We start from the raw sequence: 25770 nt of genomic DNA, 5'->3' as shown, positions 1-25770 counted from the left end.
ATTTCAACAGTAGCAAGTATAAAGCAAGATCTGTTCAGTACCTGGCTGTCTTAAGAATAGAAGATAATTCTAGAATGTGGCTTTTTATGATTCATCAACTACATATCTCTCAAGGATGTTCAAGTCTTGTGGAAAATGCCTATTACTGCCAATTTCAATTCAGTGAAAAATGAGACGTTGGTGTGTGTGTATCATTGTTGTCATTTTAACGTCTTTTTTCCCCATGCTTGCATGGATCAGACAAGTTTTGTTGAGGCAGATTTTCTACAGCTGGATGTTCTTCCTGTCATCAACCTTCACCAGTTGCCAAGCAAGGTAATACTTTTCATGGCCAGACATGCTTTTCACCAAAGATGGAAACAAACAACAGTGCTTGTATGACAGGGATGCTCGTTTACAACCATCACATAATACAAGACAAGGGCACACATATTTTTCTGTCTCCCTTTTTCAGGAACAGCGAAAGGTGTTGGAAAACATAGACAGAAGCTACAGTTTTGAAAAGGTCAGCTGACATGGAGGACTGGAAGCTAGCTGAGCATTTGTTTCACATTTTGGTACAAGGCCAGCAATTTCAGGGGAGAGGTTAAACCGATTAAATCAACCCCAGTGCTCAATTGTTATTTTATTGATCCCAAAGGGACGAAAGGTAAAGTCAAGCCATGTTGGAGCACCACCTTGAAGGGTTTCAGTTGAACAAATCGACCCCAGGACTTATTTCTTAAGCCTACAAATTGTTCTATCGGTCTCTTTTGCCAAACTGCTAAGTTATTGGAATGTAAGCACACCAGTACCAGTAGTCAAGTGACAATGGGTGGGGGGGATACAGACACACATACTTATGATGGGCTTCTTTCAGTTTCCGTCTGCCAAATCAACTCACAAGGCTGGCTTTGGTTGGCCCGAGGTTATAGTAGAAGACATTTGCCAAGGTGTCACACAGTGGGACTGAACCCGGAACCATGTGGTTGGAAAGCAAGCTTCTTACCACACAGCTACATACACAATAAGTTTCTTCCAGTTCCTATTTACCAAATTCACTGACTGATTGATTTAGGGCCATAGGAGAAGGCACCTGGACAGGGTGCCACACAGTAGGACTGAACCAGAGACCAAATAGTTAAGTATTTTAACTACTAAGTCATATTTGTGTGTGTGTGTGTGTGTGTGTATATATATAATATATATATATATATATATATATATATATATATGGGGGGCAAAGGAAAGTGATTGCGTCTCTCATAGCCTCTCCTCTCCAGGTGTAATGATCGCTGCAGAACTTCTACTTGGCTGCACCTTGTGGAAAGTTCTTGCTTATGGCCTCTCCTGCACTACTGTGTCCACAGCAGCACCTTCATGCGGCATCCCCTGTTCTCACTGAGCCTGCTGTGTGGCGCGACCGGGTGCTTGGCGGCATAACCGGGTGGGCAGACTGGGCTCGTTAGCCTTGGTTGGCAGCCAGTCTAGGAGAAGGAAAACTCTGACTCCAAACCCTCGCTCCGCTGCCTTGCGGATGCTCTTGGGAGAGGGAAAGGCTATGGGAGTAAACCCAGACAGAAAATCCAGAGTGGAGCCCCGAAGGCGGTAGGGTGTCAAATCTCGACCCTTTTCCGGCAACTCCTGCAGCCAACCAGACTCCAAACGTACTGCACTGCATTCCTTTGGATTATGTCTGGGGGGCCGAGAGGGAGATTCTGGTGTTTGGGCAGCCCAGTGTCTTCGTTCCTACCACCCAGGCTTGCGCCATGGAGAAACTTCTCCATCGATGGAACAAGCTGAGATGGCAGTTACGAGTTTTAAGCCAGGGTGAATTGGCGTAATCCCAGGCGCTACGGGCCGTCTCTAACGGTGGGAGGGATCATTGAAGTCCCACTGGTCAGCTACCGCCCGCCTTAAGCTGGGCAGCCCCCGGCCAATAATGGTGCTGACCCGCCACAGACTGCCCGCTTCAATGGGTGCTTGGAGCTAGGACAAAATCTGAAAAGCAGACTGAAAACCCTGCACCAGCAAACAAAGGAAAAACAAATACCCAATCACCAGTCTTGCGACTGGCCACCTGGAATGTCAGGACCATGTGCCCTGGCATCATTGACGATCTACGACAGATGAACGACAGTAGGAAGACAGCAGTCATCAACACCGAATTGAAAAGGCTGAACATCGACATAGCGGCGCTGCAAGAGACCAGGCTCACCGCAGACGGCATGCTGCAGGAGAAGGACTACACCTTCTACTGTCAGGGGAGACCTGTTGAGGAGGTCCGCCAGCATGGCGTGGGGTTTGCCGTGAGGAACAGCTTGCTCCCCATGGCGATCCCTCCTTCAAATGGCTCAGAGCGCATCCTCACTCTTGGCCTTGCAACATCAACGGGGAAGGTAAACATAATTAGTGCTTATGCCCCAACACTCCACTCTCCTCAGGAAATAAAAGACCGGTTCTATGAGGAGCTCGACGCCACCATCAGCCAGATACCAGGGTCGGAGCCCATCTTCCTTCTGGGCGACTTCAACACAAGGGTGGGATCCGATCATGGGGCATGGCCAGATTGCCTTGGACGCTTTGGCGTGGGGAAGATGAATGAGAATGGCCAGAGACTGTTGGAGCTTTGCTCTTACCGGAAACTCTGCGTTTCCAACACATTCTTCATGACTAAGCCACAACACCAGGTCTCATGGAGGCACCCAAGGTCCGGACACTGGCACATGGTCATCACCCAAGGTCCGGACACTGGCACATGGTCATCACCCAAGGTCCGGACACTGGCACATGGTCATCACCCAAGGTCCGGACACTGGCACATGGTCATCACCCGGCGAGCCCACCTCGGCAGTGTGCTTCTCACACGCAGCTACCATAGTGCTGACTGTGATACAGACCACTCTCTGGTGTGCAGCAGGGTCCGATTGGCCCCAAAGAAAATCCACCGTCCCGTAGGGAAAAGCCGCCCACACATCAACACCGCCAGGACAACCAACCCCGACCTCCGCTCGGAATTCACCAACCGCATGGAGGAGGCCCTTAAAGATCACGCAGCCACGTCCATCGAGGAGAGATGGCAGCTTATTCGCGACACCACTTGCAGAATAGCCATGTCATCCTTAGGAAAGAGGGAGCGGAGAAATCAAGACTGGTTTGAAGCTCACCTGCCTGAGATGGAGCCTGTCATTGCTGCCAAGAGGGAAGCACTGGTCAACTATAAGCGCAACCCATCAGAAAAGAACCTGGCTACTCTGAGAACAGCCAGAAGCGACGCCCAGACGTTGCACCAACATCTACTGGCAGAACTTATGCCAGAACATCCAGTGCTGTGCTGGCAGTGGTAACGTGAAAGGGATGTACGAGCGGATGAAGAAAGCATTCGGGCCCACTGTCAGCAAGGTTGCTCCACTGAAGTCCAGGGATGGAGAGGTCATCAAGGACCAAGCGAAGCAGATGGAGAGGTGGGTCGAGCATTACCAGAACCTCTACTCCACTGAGAATGTGGTCACCAGGTCTGCCCCCGGCTGCATTCCTGCTCTGCCTGTCATGGAGGAGTTTGACCTGCCTCCAACAAAGGAAGAACTGAGCAAAGCAATTGACTCACTCGCTCGGGGCAAGGCACCAGGGCAAGACGGCATCCCCGCAGAAGTCATCCAGTGCAGGAAGCCAGCCCTTCTGGGCCATCTCCACGAGCTGCTCTGTCAGTGCTGGGAGGAGGGCTCTGTCCCTAAGGATATGCGTGACGCAAACATCATCACACTGTATAAAAACAAAGGGGACAGAAGCGACTGTAATAATTACAGGGGCATATCACTGCTCAGCACTGTCAGTAAGGCATTTGCCAGGGTGGTCCAGAAGAGGTTGCAAGTGCTTGCAGAGCGTGTGTACCCCGAGTCTCAGTCTGGCTTTAGGGCAGAGAGGTCTACAATCGACATGATCTTCTCACTCAGGCAGCTTCAAGAAAAGAGTCGAGAACAGAGACAGCCCCTATACGTGGCCTTCATCGACCTGGCTATGGCGTTCGACTCAGTCAGCAGGGAGGGGCTGTTTGCGCTCCTGGGTAGGATAGGTTGCCCTCCCAGACTGCTGAAACTCATCACCTCCTTTCACGACAGTATGCAGGGAACAGTGCAGTTTGACGGATCGCCCTCGGAGTTGTTCCCCATCCAGAGTGGAGTGAAACAGGGTTGCGTTCTGGCGCCGACGCTCTTCGGAATTTTCTTCTCCCTTGTCCTGTCCTATGCCTTCAGAACGTCTGACGACGGAGTGTTCCTCCACACCAGGGCTGATGGTGGATTGTTCAATCTTGCGCGCCTCAGAGCTAAGACCAAAGTCCGTCAGGTGCTGATCAGAGAGATCCTCTTTGCTGACGATGCCGCCCTAACATCACACAACCAGCCAGGTCTCCAGAGGCTGGTCAGCTCCCTGGCGGATGCCTGCCAAGAGTTTGGCCTTACCATCGGCCTGAAAAAGACAGAGATCATGGGCCAGGACGTCGGAGGGGTCCCCAGCATCAGTGTCGGCGACCACAGCTTGCAGGTGGTGAACGTGTTCACTTACCTGGGATCGACGGTCTCCAGCAGCCTGTCCCTCAAGCCGGAGCTGAACAGACGGATTGGGAAGGCTGCTGCTGCCATGGCTAAGCTCTCCAGGAGAGTGTGGGAAAACAACATGCTCACAATAACCACCAAGATCGCAGTGTACCGAGCCTGCATGCTGAGCATCCTACTCTACGGCAGCGAGAGCTGGACAACATACACCCGGCAAGAATGCCGCCTCAGCGGCTTCCACATGCGGTGTCTTCAACGGATCCTTGGCATCTCCTGGAAGGACCGAGTACCAAACGGAGTCATCCTAGAACAGACTAATATGCCAAGCATGCATGCCCTCCTTGTGCGGAGACGACTGCGCTGGCTCGGACACGTCTGCCGCATGCAGGACGGTCGCATGCCTAAAGACATCCTGTACAGCGAACTCACCACGGGATCCTGACCCAAGGGACGTCCACAGCTACAATACAGGGATGTGTGCAAGCACGACCTGAGGACTGCCAACATCTGTGTGGACACGTGGGAGGTAACAGCTGCTGACCGCTCTGCCTGGCATCGGACAGTGAGGAAAGGCGTTTCCATGGCTAAGGAAAGGAGAGCACAGTTGTGGTCGGACAGGCAGGACAGGAGGAGGACAACTGCAGCAACACCCCACACGTACCCATCGATGTTCGTGTGCAGCAACTGTACCAGGGACTGCCACTCTAGAATTGGACTGTTCAGTCACAGCAGACGCTGCTCATCATCAAAGTAGGCCCCACTCTTGGCACGACCCATTGTCTATCAAGACAGACGAGGGAGAGAGAGATATATATAAGCAAAACATTCAAACACTGAGATTTGAAATCAGATGTCACTACTGTTCATATCATCTGTGGATAAATTTTTAAATTGCTATCACCAGCAGTGACATAGGTGGATCGCAGGCTCAATAACATTAAATAGCTATGAATTATAGATTTGCATGAAGTGTAAGGATACTTAACAAGCATCCACCTGCCAGAAATAAGAGCTAAAGTCTTAAATTTATCCACCGTACCACACAAAGATAACAGAGAAAAACAGAAAGGACTAAAACATTTAACAGCACAAATAAAAATATTATGCAATTGGGGATATCCACAAACCAGGTTTCGGCTTTTGGGTATTTAAATCCTGAGCCTCTTCAGTGTGGCCTACCAGGTAATAATCCATAACTGTCACGTTAAACTCTGACTGAGCAACTGGTTTTGTTTTGCACCAAAAACAGAGCACATGGTGTGTGTGTGTGTGTGTATATATGTATATATAATGTCAGGTCACTTTCAAGTGCTACTGGTAACATGTAACCCAGTACAACCTGTTGCATGGTCGGGTCGTCGGCGACTAAACTGGCAACCCCACCAATCTTGCTTGGTGAGGAGGGTGTTTATTAGACATCCTGCAGGATGAAAAACAAAACCCGTCAAAGGGCGGAGGAACTCTTGAGAGTCAATGGCCATCCAATAAATGTCTTAGGCTGTATCATGCGCGGGGACATAGAAATGATCGGACTGAATACCCGGTCGCGCGATTAAACCATTGGGAGTAAAGGACTCCTAGCCTTTGTTAGGGCATCCTTCTAGGAGAAGGTAACTGGGATAACTCCGACATAAAACCTGCGGCTCAGTGGTTACCGATGATGTTGACTTGTTCTTCTTTTCGGATTATTACTGCTGTTGCTTAGTGAGTGGGATTGACTCAGTGCACAGCCTTTCCTCACTTAAAAAAAATCTTCTTGCACAAGCATTGCACGATAACAACATTGATTAAGCTTTGTGCAATGGCCATACTCGATAATGAGGGGGCAGCCACCACCATATATATATATAAATATATATATACAATATATAGTTTATTTAGAGCTTGTCATTGTTAAAAATAACTCCCATGGCACATCTCTGAAACGACCCGTAGATGTGATCTTCATATTTTTTTCTTTCGTTGATTAATACTTAATCTTAAGAAAAATTTTTGATTTCATCATACTAAAATACTAAAATCTTAAATGTACTTACAAAATAAAGTTTTCTTAAATTCAATCGTGTTTTATGTATTACATCGATATTTGTCTATTTATGTATTCTGGAATTTTTGTTTCCATTTTATAAAGAATATATTTATATAAGTTTCAAATGTGTTTTCTAATTATGTTCTTTTAGACTCCGCATCTGTTGCCTCCATAAAAATATTTTTATATATACATACAGACAACTCTTCTGCGAAACAATCGTAAGATGCTTTAAATAATTAATTCTAAATTTTTAAACTATCAAATTTATTTTATACATTAAATTTATATTTTTATATATATTTTTAATACAATAAGTTCTTTAACACGGGTATATATTTATGATGAGTTTGAATATTAATTTCCTTATATTAATAATAATAATATATTATTAAAAAATATATGTATATATCGCTCGTATTAAATAAATAAATACTTTAACAGTATTAATATTTTTATACAATGGAGCACTCAAAATAAATTCAGTATGTAATATTCTTATTGAATATATTTGCCTAAAGATTTATAAATACATACATGTGTGTGTGTGTGTGTGTGTGTGTGGGTGTGTGTGTATATCATCATCATCATCATTTAGCGTCCGCTTTCCATGCTAGCATGGGTTGGACGGTTCAACTGGGGTCTGGGGAGCTGGAAGGCTTTGTCAGACCTGGCAGTGTTTCTACGGCTGGATGCCCTTCCTAACGCCAACCACTCCGTGAGTGTAGTGGGTGCTTTATACATGCCACCGGCACAGGTGCCAGACAGAGCTGGCAAACGGCCACGAACGGATGGGGCTTTTACGTGCCACCGGCACGGGGGCCAGGCGAGGCTGGCAACGGACATGAACGGATGGTGCTTTTACGTGCCACCGACACGGGGGCCAGACATATATATATATGGAGAGGTAATATTTATCCCCGCTTAAACGTGGATGTTCTGTTAGTACAAACTATTCTGCGATAGATACGAGAGAAACCCTCAGATTGGTTTTTGGTGCAAAATGCACTCTTTTATATTGCTAGAGGGGAGATAAATCCCCACTGCCTCTTGCACCAAGACCACCAGATCATGGGATCTTGATCTTCCTTGGTCTCATCAATGATGGATGCTCAACTGCTAGAGATAGCAGCAACTCCCCTCCCTGCCAGCAATATGTAGTAAAATAGTGCCAGAAGAGGCGCTGGCTTTGTGATAAGCCATTTAGCTTGTTAAAAAATATATTAGCAACAGAGGCAGAATTAATACAGAGAGGAACTATTTATTCCCACTTAAACATGGATGGTCTGTGAGAACAAACTATTCTGCAGCAGATACCATGAGAGAACTCTCAGATTGGCTTTTGGTGCAAAATGCAAGCTTGTTTATATCACCAGTGGTGGGGATAATTCGCTGCTAATTTCAACACCAAGACCACCAGAACACATGGTTTCAACTTTGTTTGGTCTTGTCAATGATGGACACTCGAGTGCTAGAGACAGCAGCAATTCAGCTCTTCACCATTGATATATAGATTGACAGTGTCAGAGTAAGTGCTGGTGTCCTGATTAGCGAATTGGCTCGTTAAAGAATATGTATTACTGGAAGAAACAAATTTAGTGCCCAAGAAAGATGACTACACTGCTTTGCTTCAACTCATTTTAAAAATAATGAAGAATTTGGTAAAAAAACTTTGTTATCATTAAGCTGATTTTTGGAATGTATATTAGCATATGAGATGCAGCACGGAATTTTGTCTGTGAAGAGGTCGCGGTCTCAAAGCGACGAAAATATTTTGACAAATTAAATTTAAATGTTGAAGTGAATCTAACGGTTTTTGTGCGTTTCTTAAATGATTCCTTGTCGCAGTCGTGTTTTTTTCGGCTCGTGAAAATTTTGTCAGTGTGTTCTATTACCAGCTGTTAATTGTGAAAAAAGAAAAAAAAAGAAAAAGTAAGTTGTTTTTGAATTTGTTAGTCGAATTTTATTTGACTAATATTAGTGAAGTTGCTGAGGAGGGGTAGGCCAATAATGGCCAGCCCGAAGGCGGACAGAACGGAGGACCAAACCCAGAGTTCAGAGATGTCCAGCCTAGAAAGAATAACAGCTATACCCGGCTTTTCCTCGGACGAAGAGGAAAGTAGGGGAACCAGAAATGCGGTACGAAAGAATATAGATGTGCCAAGCGTGGCAAAGAAAGCGCTAAACTTCACCGAAGCGGCTAGCCCAAAAGGAAGAAAAATAGATCTGACCAAACTAGAAGAAGCGAAAAAAACAGTATCCAGAAGCGGGTATGAAATTAAACTGAATCAGACGCAAGAATCTCGCGAAGAGATAGAGAGAAAGACGATAATATATAAAACATATCGTAATAAGGAAAGGAGGATAGACTTTTCTTCGGAAAAGGAAGTGGAGGCTTGCATACAACCAATCTGGGAAAAAATCATATTTTTAACCAGGGGTAAAAGATATGGTACGGTGGAAACCAGGTTTAGAACAGAGGAAGAAGCAAGGGAGCAGTCCATGATTCTGAGAACAGAGGCAATTACCCTTCTCCCTATTATAGAGGGAGGTGCGTCTCGAGGATAACAATAGCTAACATCCCGCCAGAGGTTGAGCCCAAGCAAATAGTGGCTGGAGTCACTGCAGGGCTGGAGGACAAAATAGAAATTCGAGATGCCAAAAAGTGGCAGGGACAGAAGGTGAGGATCATTATACAGGCCGAGCCGGACGTCTTGGAAGAAATAGGCGAGGTTATCGAGATTGGAGAAAGCCGGATGGCCGTAATGGTGGAGGGCCGGAAGCCCAGGTGTTTCACCTGTGGCAAGAAGGGCCAAATCAAGAAAGACTGCAAGCCGGCAAAGAAGGAGAAGGGTGAGCCCATAAAGCCAAGTTCTCAAGTGGCGGCAACAGAGACAACACCTGCACCAGAAGTAGGGGAGGGGTGGTCACAAGTTGCTGCTACAAAACAGAAACATAATAACCCCTCCCTGGAGAAAACCATAAGCAAAGAGAAGAGAGAGGTGAAGAAAGCGAAGAAGCCGGAGAAGGAAAACAAGATATATGTTGCGATGAACACCACAAACAGAGAAGTGATGCGCAGAGTGGAGACACAACACATCGAGGAGGTGGAGACGGAAGAGAGATGTGGAGATTGGAGATGCTACGTGATGGGACAGAGAGGGTTCAACACGTTAGCGAATGATTTCAGAAAAGATGTAGGCCCATCCAGAATGAGCAAGGAAGATGCCCTGAAGGATGTGGAAAGGAGGAGCAGCAGCACGCCGATTCCACGGACCCTGGAGGCAGAAGAGACGGACTCCCCCCGTCTGCCAGACCCAGACGAAACAAGGTAAGCAAACTATGGCTGTTTACATTGGTTGTATAAATGTGCGCGGCCTGACAGCGAACTGGAAACAAGGTCGTTTACTAAATGATGTCAGGTCGCAGAATTCAAATGTAATTGTAGCTACTGAGACGCGAATCAAAGGGCCAAGAGATCTACTCCCGCTCATGGACGGCTACGAGAGATTTATTTCTCCTGGACGGCGGGTGGGCGGGAGTGGGGTGTTGGTCCTGCTTAAAAAAGATAGTGTCTCAGAGAAAAAGTTGATTTTTTCTGATTCAGAAGGTAGGCTGGTCGTCTTAGATCTGACGTTCAGTTGTGGTAAAGAAATCAGGCTGGTAGCAGTATACGCACCTAATTCGAGTCAGACTGATTTTTATCGAGACCTGGAGAAGTTTCTTGGCACGTCAAAATCCATAGTCATGCTAGGGGACTTTAACGCCATAGTCGATGCGCGCATCGATGGCGTTGGCTCAAAAGATAGAAAACCAAACCTTGGCTTCCGGGATCTACTGAGTCACTTTCAGCTGGTAGATCCCTACAGACTTGAACTCCCGAACGCTCCACAGTGGACGTGGTTAAGTGGCGACGGGTCTGTCAGGTCCTACATAGACAGAATTTTTATTAGAAAAACAGATAAAGGATTAGTTAAGTGTCCACAGTTTCACCTGGTCAGTTACAGCGACCACAAGATGGTCACTGGCGAACTGAACCTAGATAAGTTAGGTAGTAAGGGATTCGGCTACTGGAAACTCAATAAGTCCCTTCTGGCTATTGAGGAGTACAGAAACCGGATCGAGTTATTAGTGAAGAGGGCGTTAACCGGTTCCATTATTAACAACAAATGGTGGTACGCCCTCAAAAGAGCCATCAAGTACGATTCCGTTAGATACAGCATAGGTCTAGTAACTAGTGGGCGTAGGAAAGAGATGGGGCTAGTTAAGGCCTTAGAGGAAGCCATGAGATCTGGCGATGGAGCCCAAGTTAGGCTGAAGAGACTGGAGTTAAACCAGCACCTCGAAGCCAAACATATGGGTTGTATTGTCAGAGCTAGAATTCGCGCAATGGGGTGCGAGAGTATTAAGGCTGCCGGATGGGCACGAGTTGTGGAGGCTCAACGTGGAAACGATTCCACAATTAAGTCTGTGACGAACGGGCAAGGCGATGTGATCACCGAACCAGAGGAGATGTGTCGGACGTTTCAGGAGCACTTCGCTCGGCTTTTTGGGGGCACTGGTCCATTTAGACCAGAGTAAAGCGTTTGATAGGGTGAACCATCGGTACCTGGTGTCCGTGCTGGCGCAGTTCGGTCTGGGTGTTGGCTTCCTCAGGTGGATCATACAATTGTACGATAACATTGACTCGATCGTTCGGGTGAATGGCTTCCTTTCGAAGCCGTTCCGCATCAGACAGTCTGTTCGTCAAGGGTGTCCACTCTCCCCGATTTTGTATGTGATGGCTCTCGAGCCATTGCTGCGAAAGCTGAGCGCCATCCCGATGAATCCAGGAGGTGGAGGATCTGTAACATCGTATGCAGACGACATCACCATCATCATGACCGAGGTGGAACTCCTACGTAATGTGGGAGATGCCATCAAGGCTTACGAGACGGCGACAGGAGCAAAGATTAACCGGGAAAAATCGGTCGGCTTGCAACTCGGCACCTGGAGGGGCAAGTCGATGCCTTCGAATAGCATCGTGGGATGCTGGACGGAGGGCCCGGTTAAGCTGCTAGGGATCTGGTTTGGTCCAGATCTCCAGATAGAAAAGAACTGGTCTGAGGTGACGGGCAAGGTGGCTCACTTGGTCCGGACAGTGGCTATCCTTGAAAGGGAGGGTGGAGGTGGCCAATGTGTTTTTAGCATCGGTCATCACCTACCACCTGACCGTCGTCCCTTGTCCGGATTCGTGGTTAAGCAAGTTGGAGAGGCAGATCTTCCACTTTTTGTGGAAGGGAAGCACTCCTCTTGTAAGACGTTCTATTTGCTGTCAGAAACCGTTAAAGGGTGGCTTAGGGATGCCTTGGCTGATGATGCGCAGAGATGCGCTGAGGTTAAGGCATCTTTGGCCCTACCTGGATGGTGAACGGGTGTGGTCCCCGCTTGCAAGGCAGATGTTCCCCAGCTTTGTCAGTTTCGGTGGCAGAGAAACCTGGTATCGTCGTAGACTTAGATCGAGCATGTGGTATTCGGAGTGCCATAAGGCACTCTGCCACTTCCGCAAGTTGGGCAATGCCGGCGGCTTTGGTACAACCGCAGCTTTCTATAGCAGGTTGGTAGAGGCCGGAAATGACGATGCCTTAGGAAGGACCTTGGGCCTCGATCGAAATCAGTTAGCCTGTTCCGAAGGACGTTCGGGCCGAAGACATTGGATAACTTCCAGAAGTCTTTGACCTGGCAATGTTTCAGAGCAGCTTTACCCGTTCGGGATAAACTCACAAGGCACGGTTGGAGTGGACCATCGAGCTGTCCAAGATGCGAGCGGGATCTGGAAACAGTCTCGCACACTATTGTTCAGTGTCCGGAAGTTTCGGACGTGTGGGTATATGCGGGACACCTGTTGTCAGACGGAAGAAGAGTACAGCTATCAGCTGAGACAATTATAAAAATTGACTCGCCTAGCTTTTTGACAAGTGAAGGTAAGCATTGCTTTCTCAGTACAGTAGCAGTAGCGAAAGAGTGTATATGGAAGACTAGAATGAAAGCGGTAAAGACAGGCACCATGATCTCTGGCTCCGCCTTGGTGACCTTTTTCGGGTTCCACCTAAAAAGAAAGGTGGAGTTAGAGAAAAGGTGTCTGTCTGCGTGTGAGTTTGACAAAAGATGGAAACGTGTGGCACGATTGCTGCGAGTGAAAGGGGCCACGTGAACACGCTGTAAGTTGGCTGCCGAGTTTCGGTGGGAAAAACAGGGCTCGTGGGGTCGGCAATCCTGGTGTTCCCACTTCATGTGTTCTTTTTATGTCGTGCTGTTTTTAAAAAAAAAAAATTGTGTATCATTCGATTTCTTCGATTTTTGTTATTTCATGTAAAAATTTTTAAAGTTCATTTATATGTAAATTTTATCTGTGTTTCATGACCCCAAATCATGATGTGTTGTCCCCCTCTTCGTTGGCCCCTTGTGGGTAATAAAGAAATAGTGTATTTCTTAAATGGCTTACAAACACCTTCCATGGTGCAATTGTTTTCATTCCAGCAAACGAGCTCAGATCAGGTCACTCGCTATGCAAGTACATCTCCATAATATTAGCATAGAATTTTGATGGAAAGTTTTACTTTAGATTGTGATAAAACAAGAAGTTTCTATCATAGAACCAGAGATGGTTTTAGACAGTTTTAGAACCAAAAAGATTAAGTCTTGTTACCATATTTCCGTTGAAATCCACTGTTTTTGTTTCAGTTCATTATGAATCTAAAAAATTTGGTAAAATAACTGTTATTATTAAATTGTCAATAGGAATATATACATTAGTATGGAATTTCGATAGGAAGATTTTAGATCACTTTAAAGCAGGAAGTTTCTATCAAAGAACTAAAGATGGTTTTAGAGAGATTGGAATCAAAAGCATCAACGCTTTTGTTACCATATTTTTGTTGAAATACAGTGCTCGTTTCAGTTAATTTAGGAAATTTATGAAGAATTTAGTGAAATAGCACTTTGTCACTAACCTGGTGTTTGGAACATAAATTAACATGAAATTTAAAAGGTAGTTTTGATCCAGATTACAAGAAGATTCTAACCGGGAATGGTCTTGGATGAGTTGTATGAAAATGGTTAATTCTTCCTGGGAGAGAGATTGAATTCTGAATGAACACAATCCAAAACCAACTCTGAAATATGCCAAATAAGTCTTGTTGATGTTCCATAAGGTCATCAAAAGTCAAAGTTGAGCTTTGGTGGTGGTTTTAAGAAAAGGAAAAACAAAAAAAGGCCAAGCCTACAAGAGACTTCCCCTATGTGGTTGCTAGGTTTATTAGAAAGTGCAGCCAGGTTCTTCATCAAAGCACATTCTATTTTTCAATATATAATGGTTTCAAATTTTGGCAGAAAGCCAGCAATTTTAGGAGTGGGCTAAGTCAATTACATCGACCCTAATACTTAACTGGTACTTATTTTATCAACCCTGAAAGAATGGCAGGCAAAGTCGACCTTGGTAGATTTTGAACCCAGAGCATAAAGATGGATGAAATGCCACTAAGCATTTTTCCCTGTACGCTAACAGCTCTGCCAGCTTGCCATCTTACTGTTGTGTTAGGCATTAATAATAATAATAATAATAAAAAGACATCCTTTAATGTAGTCCTAGATACACTACTCTTCAGGCAGTATGGAAGTTCCTTGCCATCTCAACTCGAACTAAACTCTGCTTATTTAGTTCAAACGTAAAATTTGTGCTTTTGTATGGCTCTGAAGCATGGAGAGCCACCTGCAGCAACTACAAGAAGGTCCAGGCCTTCATCAACAAATGTCTCCGGCAGATCCTCCATCTGAAGTGGTTCGACAGAGTGTCAAACACCGACCTGTGGAAAAGGGCCAACCAAGAGCCCATACATGTTCAGATTAGACGAAGGAAATGGAGATGGATCGGGGACACACTGCGGAAAGAACCCTCAAATGTGACACGACAAGCACTTGACTGGAACCCGCAGGGGAAAAGGAAGCGAGAACGCTCGAAGCAGACATGGAAGCGGAGCATTTTGGACAAGCTCAGGACCACTGGCCTGACATGGGAAGCAGCCAAGAAACACACCAATGGCTGCAAAAAGTGGAAAACAACTGTTGAGGCCCTATGCTCCACAAGGGGCAAAAAGGATTAAGAAGATTCACTCTAATTGAAAATAAAACAAGTTGATCACAGCTTGAACCTGTGTTTGAGCAGAATAACAAGAACAGGAACAAAGGCTAGCAAGGTAAAAGATAGAAGACACTTGCCCAAGGTGCCCCGCAGTGGGAACGAACCCGGAACCATCTGGTTGGTAAGCAAGCTACTTACCACACAGCCACCCCTGCGCCTTGTCAATTTTTCCATCAAAAAACATTACCAAAAGCATGAGTTTACCAGCAGAGATTCTGCTTTGGCTGCACTGATAGAAACCATCAGCTATGGGTTGCCAGATAACATGAAACAAGTCCCAGGTGATATGAGGTCATACTGGCCTTTACAAGATGAATTGGCTTTCAAAGATGGAATCATCTTCAAACGGACACAAGTGTTGATACCTCCTCCTCTACAACATGACATTCTAGTACAGATCCGTGCCTCTCATCAGGGGATAGGAGAGACCAAACCTCATGCTCGTGAAGGCATCTATTTGACAAACATCAACAAAGATATTGAAGAAATGGGCAGATCCTGTCAAATATGCCAAGAATTCACAACTGCTAACAAAAACAAACCACTGATACCTCATGACATTCCCAGTGCACCATGGAAAAAAAACAAGAAACAAGATCTATTTGAAATCAACAGCAAAACTTACCTGCTCATTTGTGACTACTTCTCCAAATTTCCGATTGTGACTCACCTCAGCCAAACCCCAAGCAAAGCAGTCACAGAGGAATTCAGAAAGACAGTCTCTCTCTGCAGCAGACCTGATGAAATTTTCAGCAACAACGGTCCTCAATATACCGGAAAACCATTTCAACAATTCAAACAGGAATGGGAAATTCAACACACTACATCATCACCAAGGTGCCTCCCCTAATCAAACGGATTCATAGAGAAACATGTACAGACCGTCAAAAAGACATTCCAGAAATGTGAACAAAGCAAAGACATACACAATGCATTACTGAATCCAAGAGCCACACCATTAAACCCAAAGATGCTGTCAACCTCTGAGATCCAACTGGGCAGACCAATCACTTTTGTGCCATCCATGCTGGAGCTACTCTCATGAAACCCAAAGACAGAAAAAACTTCTTGAAGGAAAGAAAATACAAATGAAAACTGTATGTGACCAGCATGCAAAGAGGGAATTACCTTCGTTGCACAAAGGACAAGCTGTACGAGTCCTTGGCAAAAACAACAAATGTTGGATACCTGGAGAAATAGCAAAGACAATGTAAAGAACGGAGGTGTTACATTGTGAAAGCAATACATAGAGACTTGTGGAGAAACAGAGATACTGGCATAGGGGAACCACTCAGACAGAAATGCCTGCCAGGTCACCCAACAATATAGAGACAGACAACCATCCAACAGACCTTACAAACTCCAGGAAATGGGTTCCAGACCCAACAAACCCCATGGAACATGCTACTCAACTTGACTCAACGAATGAAATCACCAATACTCCTCCTGATATCAATGCAGAAACACAAAATAATGGCCAGACACATGAGAAGTGCTCAACGCCAACCCCGAAAGACTCACAAGATCAGGCAGAATGGTAAAAACACCAGAGCACTAAAAAAACTTTGTGCCATAAAACTATTCATGTTATTTGAAGTGCATGTTGCATATTGCCCTTCCAACAAATTTTTTTGTCTTTTTGCTTCTTTGAGAGAGAATAAACCCTATTTTCATTTGGTTCTATTAGTCTGTGAATTGCTTAAAGAAAAGGGGGGGGGGTGTTGTAATGATATGAAACTAAATGTACTTTGTTTCAAATTGTTAAATATGTTGTCATGGATAAAAGGTGGCCAGTTTGGTGGTCATGGTTGGAACATCTTTGATCATAATGCCTCTGAATCAGAAATACAAAGAAAATAATTCAATCTACTAGAAATAGCAGTTAAATCTCCTTCAAATCACATCACTACCACAGCCTCAAACCACCCAAACACATTGCATAATGTAGTCTTAGACAACTGTTTCTTAAACTAAGACAGAACAGTCATGTCTGGAATATCTATGATCATATGTTGGATTAGGGCAACAGTCATGCCCCTACATGGTCACCACTCACTCATCACCATTGTAGCAGATTAAGATTTTGTAAGGCCCTTGGTTAAATTTAATAAAAAAAAGTTTCACTTAATCTTTGCAGGCTCCTGGGTTGCAGCCCCTAAAATCCTTCTCAATCTGGCCCTGACAATTATATACTTTAAATGAGGCACCAGAGAAGCCTCACATGTTATTGAAAAGTTTCGGTGCAGTAGAAATATTCTACACTTCACTCCTCTGTTCAATAATACTGAAGAAGTGAGTTCATTGCGTAATAGAGCCTTTCAGCTTACTGAAACACATGCATAAAATACCAGTAATGTTTTCTGTGTTCCTTTTTCTATATAAATTTATATAATACAGGTAAGAAGACAATGAATTAATTTAGCACATCTTGATTATTAGTTACAATAATTAAGATATGGTAAATTCATTCTTTGTTGTAATAAGTTACTTTTTGTAAGATTCACAAATACACTAATTTTATCAGTGATGTACCAGGAGTGTCTGCACCAGAGGAAATACACTAATTTTGTACCCTACCAGGGGTAATATAGAAACAAACTTTAGGTTAGTTCATATATATTTGTGATATACTTTACCTGCAATTTACTGTTTAGAAAAATTTTCATTTATGGTAAAAAGGTCTAAAAACATCTGCTCATTGTCAATCTGTAGTAGACTCCTAGATGTGTTTCTAGCTTCCTAACCTTCATCAGGAGATACCGAAGGGAGATAACTGAGATTATAAAGCCACGCTCACAGACTGTCGGTTAGAACAAATACAGTTGTAGCCCTGCTAGAAGAGCTGTGGCTTTATGATCTGCCCAGGGTTGTGTCTCTTTAGTATCTCCTACTGAGGAAGGATAAAGAACTAGAAATGCATCTTGGAGTCTGCTAGAAGGAAACACTGACCAGATAAGATGTTTTTATGCTTTATACCATTAGCAATAAATTTTCTCTATGATAAACTGGAGAGAAAATGACATTAGAAATTAAAATATATCAGAAACATGTCTGAACTAACCTGAAGTTTGTTATTTCTCATCCCTGCTACTACTGTGCGTGTAGAATAAATAAACTTAAGACATTTAATAAAACAAGGGTAGAGATATAATAGAGTGGTTAAAACTTGTAACTGCTGTTTAGGTGGGAGACTTCAAATTTTAAATAAACATGGGGTAGTATCTTGTCTCAACTTAACAAATATTTGTAAAGATTTGGAATGTTTATGATTGAAATTATTTGCTTACTACGTCACCAATGTTCTTCAAGACAATTGAGGAAGCAGTAATTACGTACTATGTCATCTATAATTAATCTTTTAAGTTCTGGAAATGATGAACCATGTGGTTTGAAAAAAACATGTAATTGTTAAAAGTCTGTGCTGATTCATTATCTTTTAAACAGTTTTAATTTAGCTTTAATCATAGCAAAGTTTTATAAAAATAGTTAATTACAAATATCTCTTTATTAGTTCCTATTTATAAAATTGTTTTTATTAATTACTGGTAAGTTTACATTATAGCTTGTAAGGGTAATATATATTAAAAGTATGGAGTGTTTTTATTATTAACTTTTGACTTATGAAATTATGTATTTCACTCCTAATTATAATAATTATTCATTAAATTCAATTCTGTTTTTGTTTTGGAGAGAAATGAAATAAAACTTTCACTTTCTATTATTATAGTAGAAACTATGGAAGACTGGTAGGATTATTATTGGTATGGACTTAAAGATTGGTCACTATTTAGGATATAATTTAATTATTGTAGGTTTACTATTAATACCGATAGAGATGTACATAGATTTATGAGTTTCCTTGTTGTAGTTTAATTTTAAAGTTAGTGTTTAATCCAGCCTATATTTGATTGAATACTGTGGTACACAGGGTAAATGTGTTTGAAAGTTGTGTGTTTTTTTTTTCGGTATGTTTATTCCCAAACAGCACTTCTTTTAGTGCTGCTGACACCACCAGATTCAGTGGTACTGCCCAGGTGTCAAAACCATAATGACATCCATGGGGCAGCTGATGATGGAGGTATGTTGGATTGTTGGTATGGCTGTTTTTATATATGGGGATTAATGTTATAACATATCCTTTTGATATATATCACACACACGTGTGTATATATATACATATATTCATTTTTTCTTTTGTTTGTCATATGACTGTGGCCATGCTGGAGCACTGCCTTTATTCGAGCAAATCGACCTCAGGACTTATTCTATCCGTTTCTTTAGCCAAACTTCTAAGTTACGGGGATGTAAACACACCAGCATTGGTTGTCAAGCAATGTTGGTGGGTACAAATACACACATTATATATATATATATATATATATATAAATATATATATATATATATATATATATATATATATATATATATATATATATAATATGATGGGCTTCTTTCAGTTTCCATTTACCAAATCCACTCACAAGGCTTTGGTTGGTTCAAGGCTATAGAAGACACTTGTCCAAGGTGCCACACAGTGGGACTGAACCCAGAAGCATGTGGTTGGTAAGCAAGCTACTTACCACACAGCCACTCCTGCACATACATACACACACACCACACACACACACACATACATACACATATAATGGGCATATTGGATTTCCTTTGATCATAGCTCTGCTCAGCTCGATCAAGGCTGACCAAGCGCTAAACAATAGCAAAAAAAAAAAAAGCCTGCAAAGAACATACAAAAGAAAAAAAAAACCGAAAGACAACAGCAAAAGGGATTTTGCCCTGAAGTTGTTTAATTTGGGTAAATTTTAAAACTATAAGGGTTAGGGGTGGGGGATGGGGCAGTTGGTAGGGTTGGTCACTAAAATAATTTTTTGTTGTGGAGGGGGAGGAAGAGGCATGGGGGTGGTGGAGGGGGCACAGGCTAAAAAATGAATAAATTAATTTGGGGACGGGGAGGAAAAAAATGATTTTTTTTTTATAATTTAGAAAAAAAGTTTCGTTTTTCTTCGTCAGTTCTCTAAAACTTTGTTATAAATTATTGCTTTAATAAAAGCTGTCCATTTTTTTTTTATAAAACAACAAAAAAATTAATACTATTATTATTACATTTGGTCATAATAATAATAATAATAAAAACTTCTGATTTAGGCACAAGGCCAGCAATTTTTGAGAGGGGACAGAAAGAGAGTGTTAGTTGATAGTATCAACTCCCTCAGCATCTGAATGATGCTTTAATTTAATCGACCCCAGAAGGATGAAAGGCAAAAGTTGGCCTTAGCAAGAATTGAAATCAGAAAGTGATGAGATGGAACAAATACCACAGAGTATTGTCCCCCCACCGACACAAACAATTCTGCCAGTTAACCACCGCAATAATAATAATAATAATAAATAATTTACTAGTGTGAAACTAGGTAAATATAGTTTTTTTTTTGGTCATCATCATCATCATCAGCTGTTATCATCATATACTCTTTACTCTCTTTACTTGTTTCAGTCATTTGACTGCGGCCATGCTGGAGCACTGCCTTTAATCGAGCAATTCGACGCTGGGACTTATTCTTTGTAAGCCCAGTACTTATTCTATCGGTCTCTTTTTGCCGAACCGCTAAGTGACAGGGACATAAACACACCAGCGTCGGTTGTCAAGCAATGCTAGGGGGACAAACACAGGCACACACATATATATATATATATATATACATATATACGATGGGCTTCTTTCAGTTTCCGTCTACCAAATCCACTCACAAGGCTTTGGTCGGCCCGAGGCTATAGTAGAAGGCACTTGCCCAAGGTGCCACGCAGTGGGACTGAACCCAGAACCATGTGGTTGGTAAGCAAGCTACTTACCACACAGCCACTCCTGCACTATGTTATTTTTCTTTTTATTCCCCACCCATCCCTTTGTAGCGATAAGTCTAGCTGAGCCAAGTGACTTGGCCCTCAGAATATGACAGGGATTGAACCACTGCTACTAGTGCATCGTCGGTTACGACAACAAGGGTTCCAGCTGATCCGATCAATGGAAAAGCCTGCTCATGAAAATAACGTGCAAGTGGCTGAGTACTCCACAGACGCACGTACCCTTAACATCTCTGGGAGATTCAGCATGACACAGAATGTGACAAGGCTGACCCCTTGAAATACAGGTACTACTCATTTTTGCCAGCAGAGTGGACTGGAGCAAGGTGAAGTAAAGTGTCTTGCTCAAGGACACAACGCGTTGCCTGGAATTGAACTCCCAACCTTACAATTAATTAGTACCACTGGTAAAATCCCATGAAAATGTGTGTATATATTTTTTTTTTTTTACTTGTTTCAGTCATTTTGACTGCGGCCATGCTGGTGCACCGCCTTTAATCGAGCAACTCGACCCCGGGACTTATTCTTTGTAAGCCCAGTTCTTATTCTATCAGTCTCTTTTGCTGAACCGCTAAGTGACGGGGACATAAACACACCAGCATCGGTTGTCAAGCAATGCTAGGGGGACAAACACAGACACATACATATATATACATATATATATGACGGGCTTCTTTCAGTTTCCGTTTACCAAATCCACTCACAAGGCTTTGGTCGACCCGAGGCTATAGTAGAAAATACTTGCCCAAGGTGCCACATATGTATATATGTGTGTGCATCTTTTACTTGTTTCAGTTACTGGACAGCAGCCATGCTGGGGCACCACCTTGAAAGCCAGTAATTTTAGAGGAAGAGGTAAGTTGATTACGTGAACCCCAGTACTCAACTGGTACTTATTTCACTGGGTCAGTGAAATACAAAAAGCAAAGGATAAAAAGCAAAGTCGACCTTGGTGGGATTTGAACTCAGAACATAAAGATGGACGAAATGCTAAGCATTTTGACTGTCACGGTAACAATTCTGTCAGCTGACCACCTTAATAATAATCTTTTCTACTAAAGGCACAACGCCTGAAATTTTTGCGGAGAGGGGTGGGGGTGGGGGGGCTAGTCGATTACATTGACCTCAGTATGCAACTGGTACTTATTGACCCTGAAAGGATGAAAGGCAAAGTCGATCTTGGTGGAATTTGAACTCAGAACATGAAGATTGGACAAAATGCTGCTAGGCATTTTGCCCAGTGTGCTAACGATTCTGCCAGCTCGTTGCCTTGACGATATTAATAATAACCCTTCCTACTAAAGGCACAAGGCCTGAAATTTGGTGGGAGAGGACTAGTCGATTATATTGACCCCCCAGTGTTTCACTGGTACTTAATTTATTGACCCCAAAAATATGAAAGGCAAAGTTGACCCCAGCAGAACTTGAACTCAGAATGTAAAAATGGATGAGATGCCACTAAGCATTTCTCCCGGTGTGCTAACAATTCTGCCAGCTTGCTGACTTAATAATAATCCTCTCTTCTAAAGGTGCAAGGCCTGAAATTGAGATGGGGAGGATAATTAATTACTTCGACCCCAATACTCAACTGGTACTTGTTTTATCGATCCAAAAAGATGAAATGCTAAGTCTACCTCGGCAGCATTAGAACTAATAATAATCTTTTCTACTGGAAGCGCAAGACCCTGAATTTGGGGGAAAAGATTAAGTTGATTACATCGACCCCTGTATGTAACTGGTACTTATTTAATCGACCCTGTAAGGATGAAAGGTAAAGTTGACCTCAGCAGAATTTGAACTCGTAACATAGTGGTAGACGAAATACTGCTAAGCATTTCGCCCAGTGTGCTAACGATTTTGCCAGCTCAGCACCTTAATAATAAAAATAATAATCATTCTTTCTAATATAAGCACAAGGCCTGAAATTTGGGGAGTGGGGGCTGGGGGCTGGGGGCTAGTCAATTACATTGACCCTAAAGGGATGAAGGGCAAAGTTCATCTCAGTGGCATTTGAACTCAGAAGGTTAAGTCAAAAGAAATGCTGTGAAGCAATTTGTTCAATGTGGTAACACTGCTGCCAACTGGTTTCAGCTGGTTAGATTGGGGCAAGATGGTGAGAGGGAACCTTGCGCAGAGCAGAATGAGACTAATAGAGTAAGCTGACCAAACTGGGGGCATGTTGGGCAAGAGGTGGTTTAGGGGGGAAGCACAATGAGACTAGTAAATTCAACTTGTTAGATTGGGCCATATTAGTGAGTGGAAAACCTAGGTGGCACTAGAGTGAGACCAACAGAACTGACTGGTCATACTGGAGCATGTTGGTTGAGCAAGCAATGACTCCAGGGTATCCTGTTTTATCGGGGGTAGGCAGGTAATGAACTGGGATAGCAAACAATCCTACCACAGTCAGCTGCTATTAATGTCTTGACTTTGGCTGGAAATATTCAGAGCTTTATTGCATAAATATAAGACCCTAGGGTTAAGGATTAATCTGAAACTTGCAGCATTCATACTGTTCCCACAAAAAAAAAAATTCTTGTACTGTACAGTTGTCTGAAGCTGTTCCAAGCAAGTTATGATCATTCCCTTGTCCTTGGTGTTCAGGGAGGTCTTAGAAGGTGGGGGCTCCTTGATTATCCCCAGAGGTCATCCTGTATCAGGAGGACCACATCTCTACCATCCACCCCACTTGTTTTTGGTTAGCCTTTGTACACTAGATATATTTCCCTTTTTATCGTATATCGTCTACACTTTTTTTTTTATTATATTCATTTATTTTATCATTTCATTATCTATAAACCTCCACACTGTTTTGTATTGCCCCCTCATCCTTTGCCCTGGTGGCAAATAAATGAAATTATTATTATTATTAAACAGATTGTACAGTTACAAATCCGTTTAGAGTTTATTAAGGGCCTGTAGACAACCAGATGAGGGCCACAGTTGTAAAAAATAAGAATTTATTAAAGAAAAAAAAAAGGCACAAAGCTTAAAATAGGCAAGTGGCATGGAGGAACTTGCCCCAGAATGGGGACAATCTAAAGAATAGATGTTAGTGGAGAAGGCATGAAGTTCACCTAGCCTGGAGGTCCGGAGTGTTAGGTTCAATATTCACCTAGCCTTTGCACTTATCAACAATGGCCAGTACAAAGCCATAGACAGGAAATGTGATGTGGTGATGTTTATGCATGCATCACCTGTCCATGCAAGACATTGGAGTTTACATTTTACTTGCCACAATAGCACCAATGATTAACGAGCTGACCAATGAGAGAATCTCTGGGTGGTCACCTGAGCTGCAAGAAATTGCTAAATTTCAAATCACATCCTCTTACCTTAAAAAAAAAAAAGGGAACATATTGGATGATATACTCTTGGATATACTATTAGTGGGACGAAAAGACAGGATGGTCATGGTTGGAGTGTCTTGCTCTACAGCTCTACTAAGTAATAGCTGATATAAGATCAACAGAGGCATAAGGCCACAATTTGTGAGAGTAGGAGGATGGGCAAGGGGTAGTCAATTAAATTGCCCTTGGAGGGATGAAAGGCAAGGCTGACTTTGGTGGGATTTGAACTAGGAATGCAAAGAGCTATAACTAAACACCACAAGGCATTTTGTCTGACGCTCTAACGATTTTAGTACCAACAAACAACAAAAGTTTTAAATTATGGCACAAGGCCAGTAGTTTTAGCTAGAGGAGTCAGTCAATTAAATAAACCCCAGTACGTAACTGGTACTTATTTCATCAACGCCCAAAAAGATGAAAGGCAAAGTTGACCATAGCAGAGTTTGAACTCAGTATGTAAAGAATTGGAAGAAATACAACAAAGCATTTTGTTGAATGTACCACTAGTCTGTTAGCTTAGCACCCCAATAATTCTTTCTACGATGGGGCACAAGGCCTGAAATTTCAGGGGAGGTGGGGGCCAGTTAATTAGACCAATCCCCCACCCATCCACCCACCAATATGCAACTGGTATTTAATTTATCAACCCTGAAAGGACGAAAGGTGAAGTCGACCATGGCAGAATTTGAACTCAGAACGTAGCAACAGACAAAATACTGCTAAGCATGCTAACGATTCTGCCAGCTCACCACCTTAATAATAATGGTTTCAAATTTTGGTACATGACCTGAAATTTCGGTGGGAGGGGTTAAGTCGATTACATAAAAAAAACCCAAAAAAAAAACCACTACTTATTTTATCGCCCCCGAAAGGATGAAAGGAAAAGTTGACCTCGGTGGAATTTGAACTCAGAACGTGAAGATGAACAAAATGCTGCTAAACAATTTGCTTGGCATGCTAACAATTCTACAAACCAAATAATTAGAAATTAACCTAGGCAGGTAGTTTACCGATTCCAACAGCTCTGTTGCTTTAACTCTTTAGCATTTAAACTGGCCATATTGGGCTCAAATATTCTAGTTTTATGTTGAACCTGATCAAATTTGGCCTCTCACACCTACCCTACAATGTCATTCTAAAACTATACAATCAGATCATCAAAATCTTGAAGCTATGAGATAATGTATGATTAATCCAAAACAATGAGAATAAAGATTACATTTGACAGGATAATCTGAGTACTAAAGGGTTAAACCAGCCATATTAGCCCCAAATACTCTCCCTGTTTTGTGTTCAAACCAACCAGATCTTGCCTCTCACACCTACCCAACAATGTTATTCTAAAGAGAAACAATCACATCATTGAAATTTCAAAGCTCTAAGACAACGCAGGATTAAATCAAAACAACGCGAATAAATAAACATTACAGTTGACAAAATAATCTAAAAGCTAAAGGGTTTAAGAAATTATTATTATTATTATATTCTAGCTCTGTGTTCTGAGTTCAAATGCAGTTGAGGTCAGCTTTGCTTCTCATCCATTTGGAATCAATAAAATAAGGTCCCAGTCAAGCACTAGGGTCAATGGTATTCACAAACACTGTCCCCTCAAAATTGCAGACCTCACACCTTGAGATCAACCTTGGCCTTTCATACTTGCAGGGTCAATTAAAATAAGTACCAGTTGAGCACTGAGGTCGATGTCATTAGTTAGACTTGACCGCAAAAGTCCATGTCTCATGCCTAAAGAGGATTATTATTATTATTATTAGAATTCCTGCAATACTTGAGCTTTTTATA

General features: G+C 42.8%; 1 long non-coding RNA gene across 1 annotated transcript; it reads right to left on the bottom strand.

Moving 5' to 3' along the window:
* Nucleotides 1-283: 283 nt before the first annotated feature.
* Nucleotides 284-20866, bottom strand: LOC118768335. Its single transcript, XR_005004156.1, has 3 exons — nt 20628-20866; nt 17788-17791; nt 284-294 (listed from the first exon to the last, which is right to left on the bottom strand). It is a non-coding gene; the product is annotated as an uncharacterized LOC118768335 (long non-coding RNA).
* Nucleotides 20867-25770: the final 4904 nt, after the last annotated feature.

The sequence above is a fragment of the Octopus sinensis genome, linkage group LG28, assembly GCF_006345805.1.
Source record: "Octopus sinensis linkage group LG28, ASM634580v1, whole genome shotgun sequence".
Classification (NCBI taxonomy): domain Eukaryota; kingdom Metazoa; phylum Mollusca; class Cephalopoda; order Octopoda; family Octopodidae; genus Octopus; species Octopus sinensis.
The sequence above is the reverse complement of the archived record's forward strand: the minus strand, read 5'-3'. Positions and strand labels throughout refer to the sequence as shown.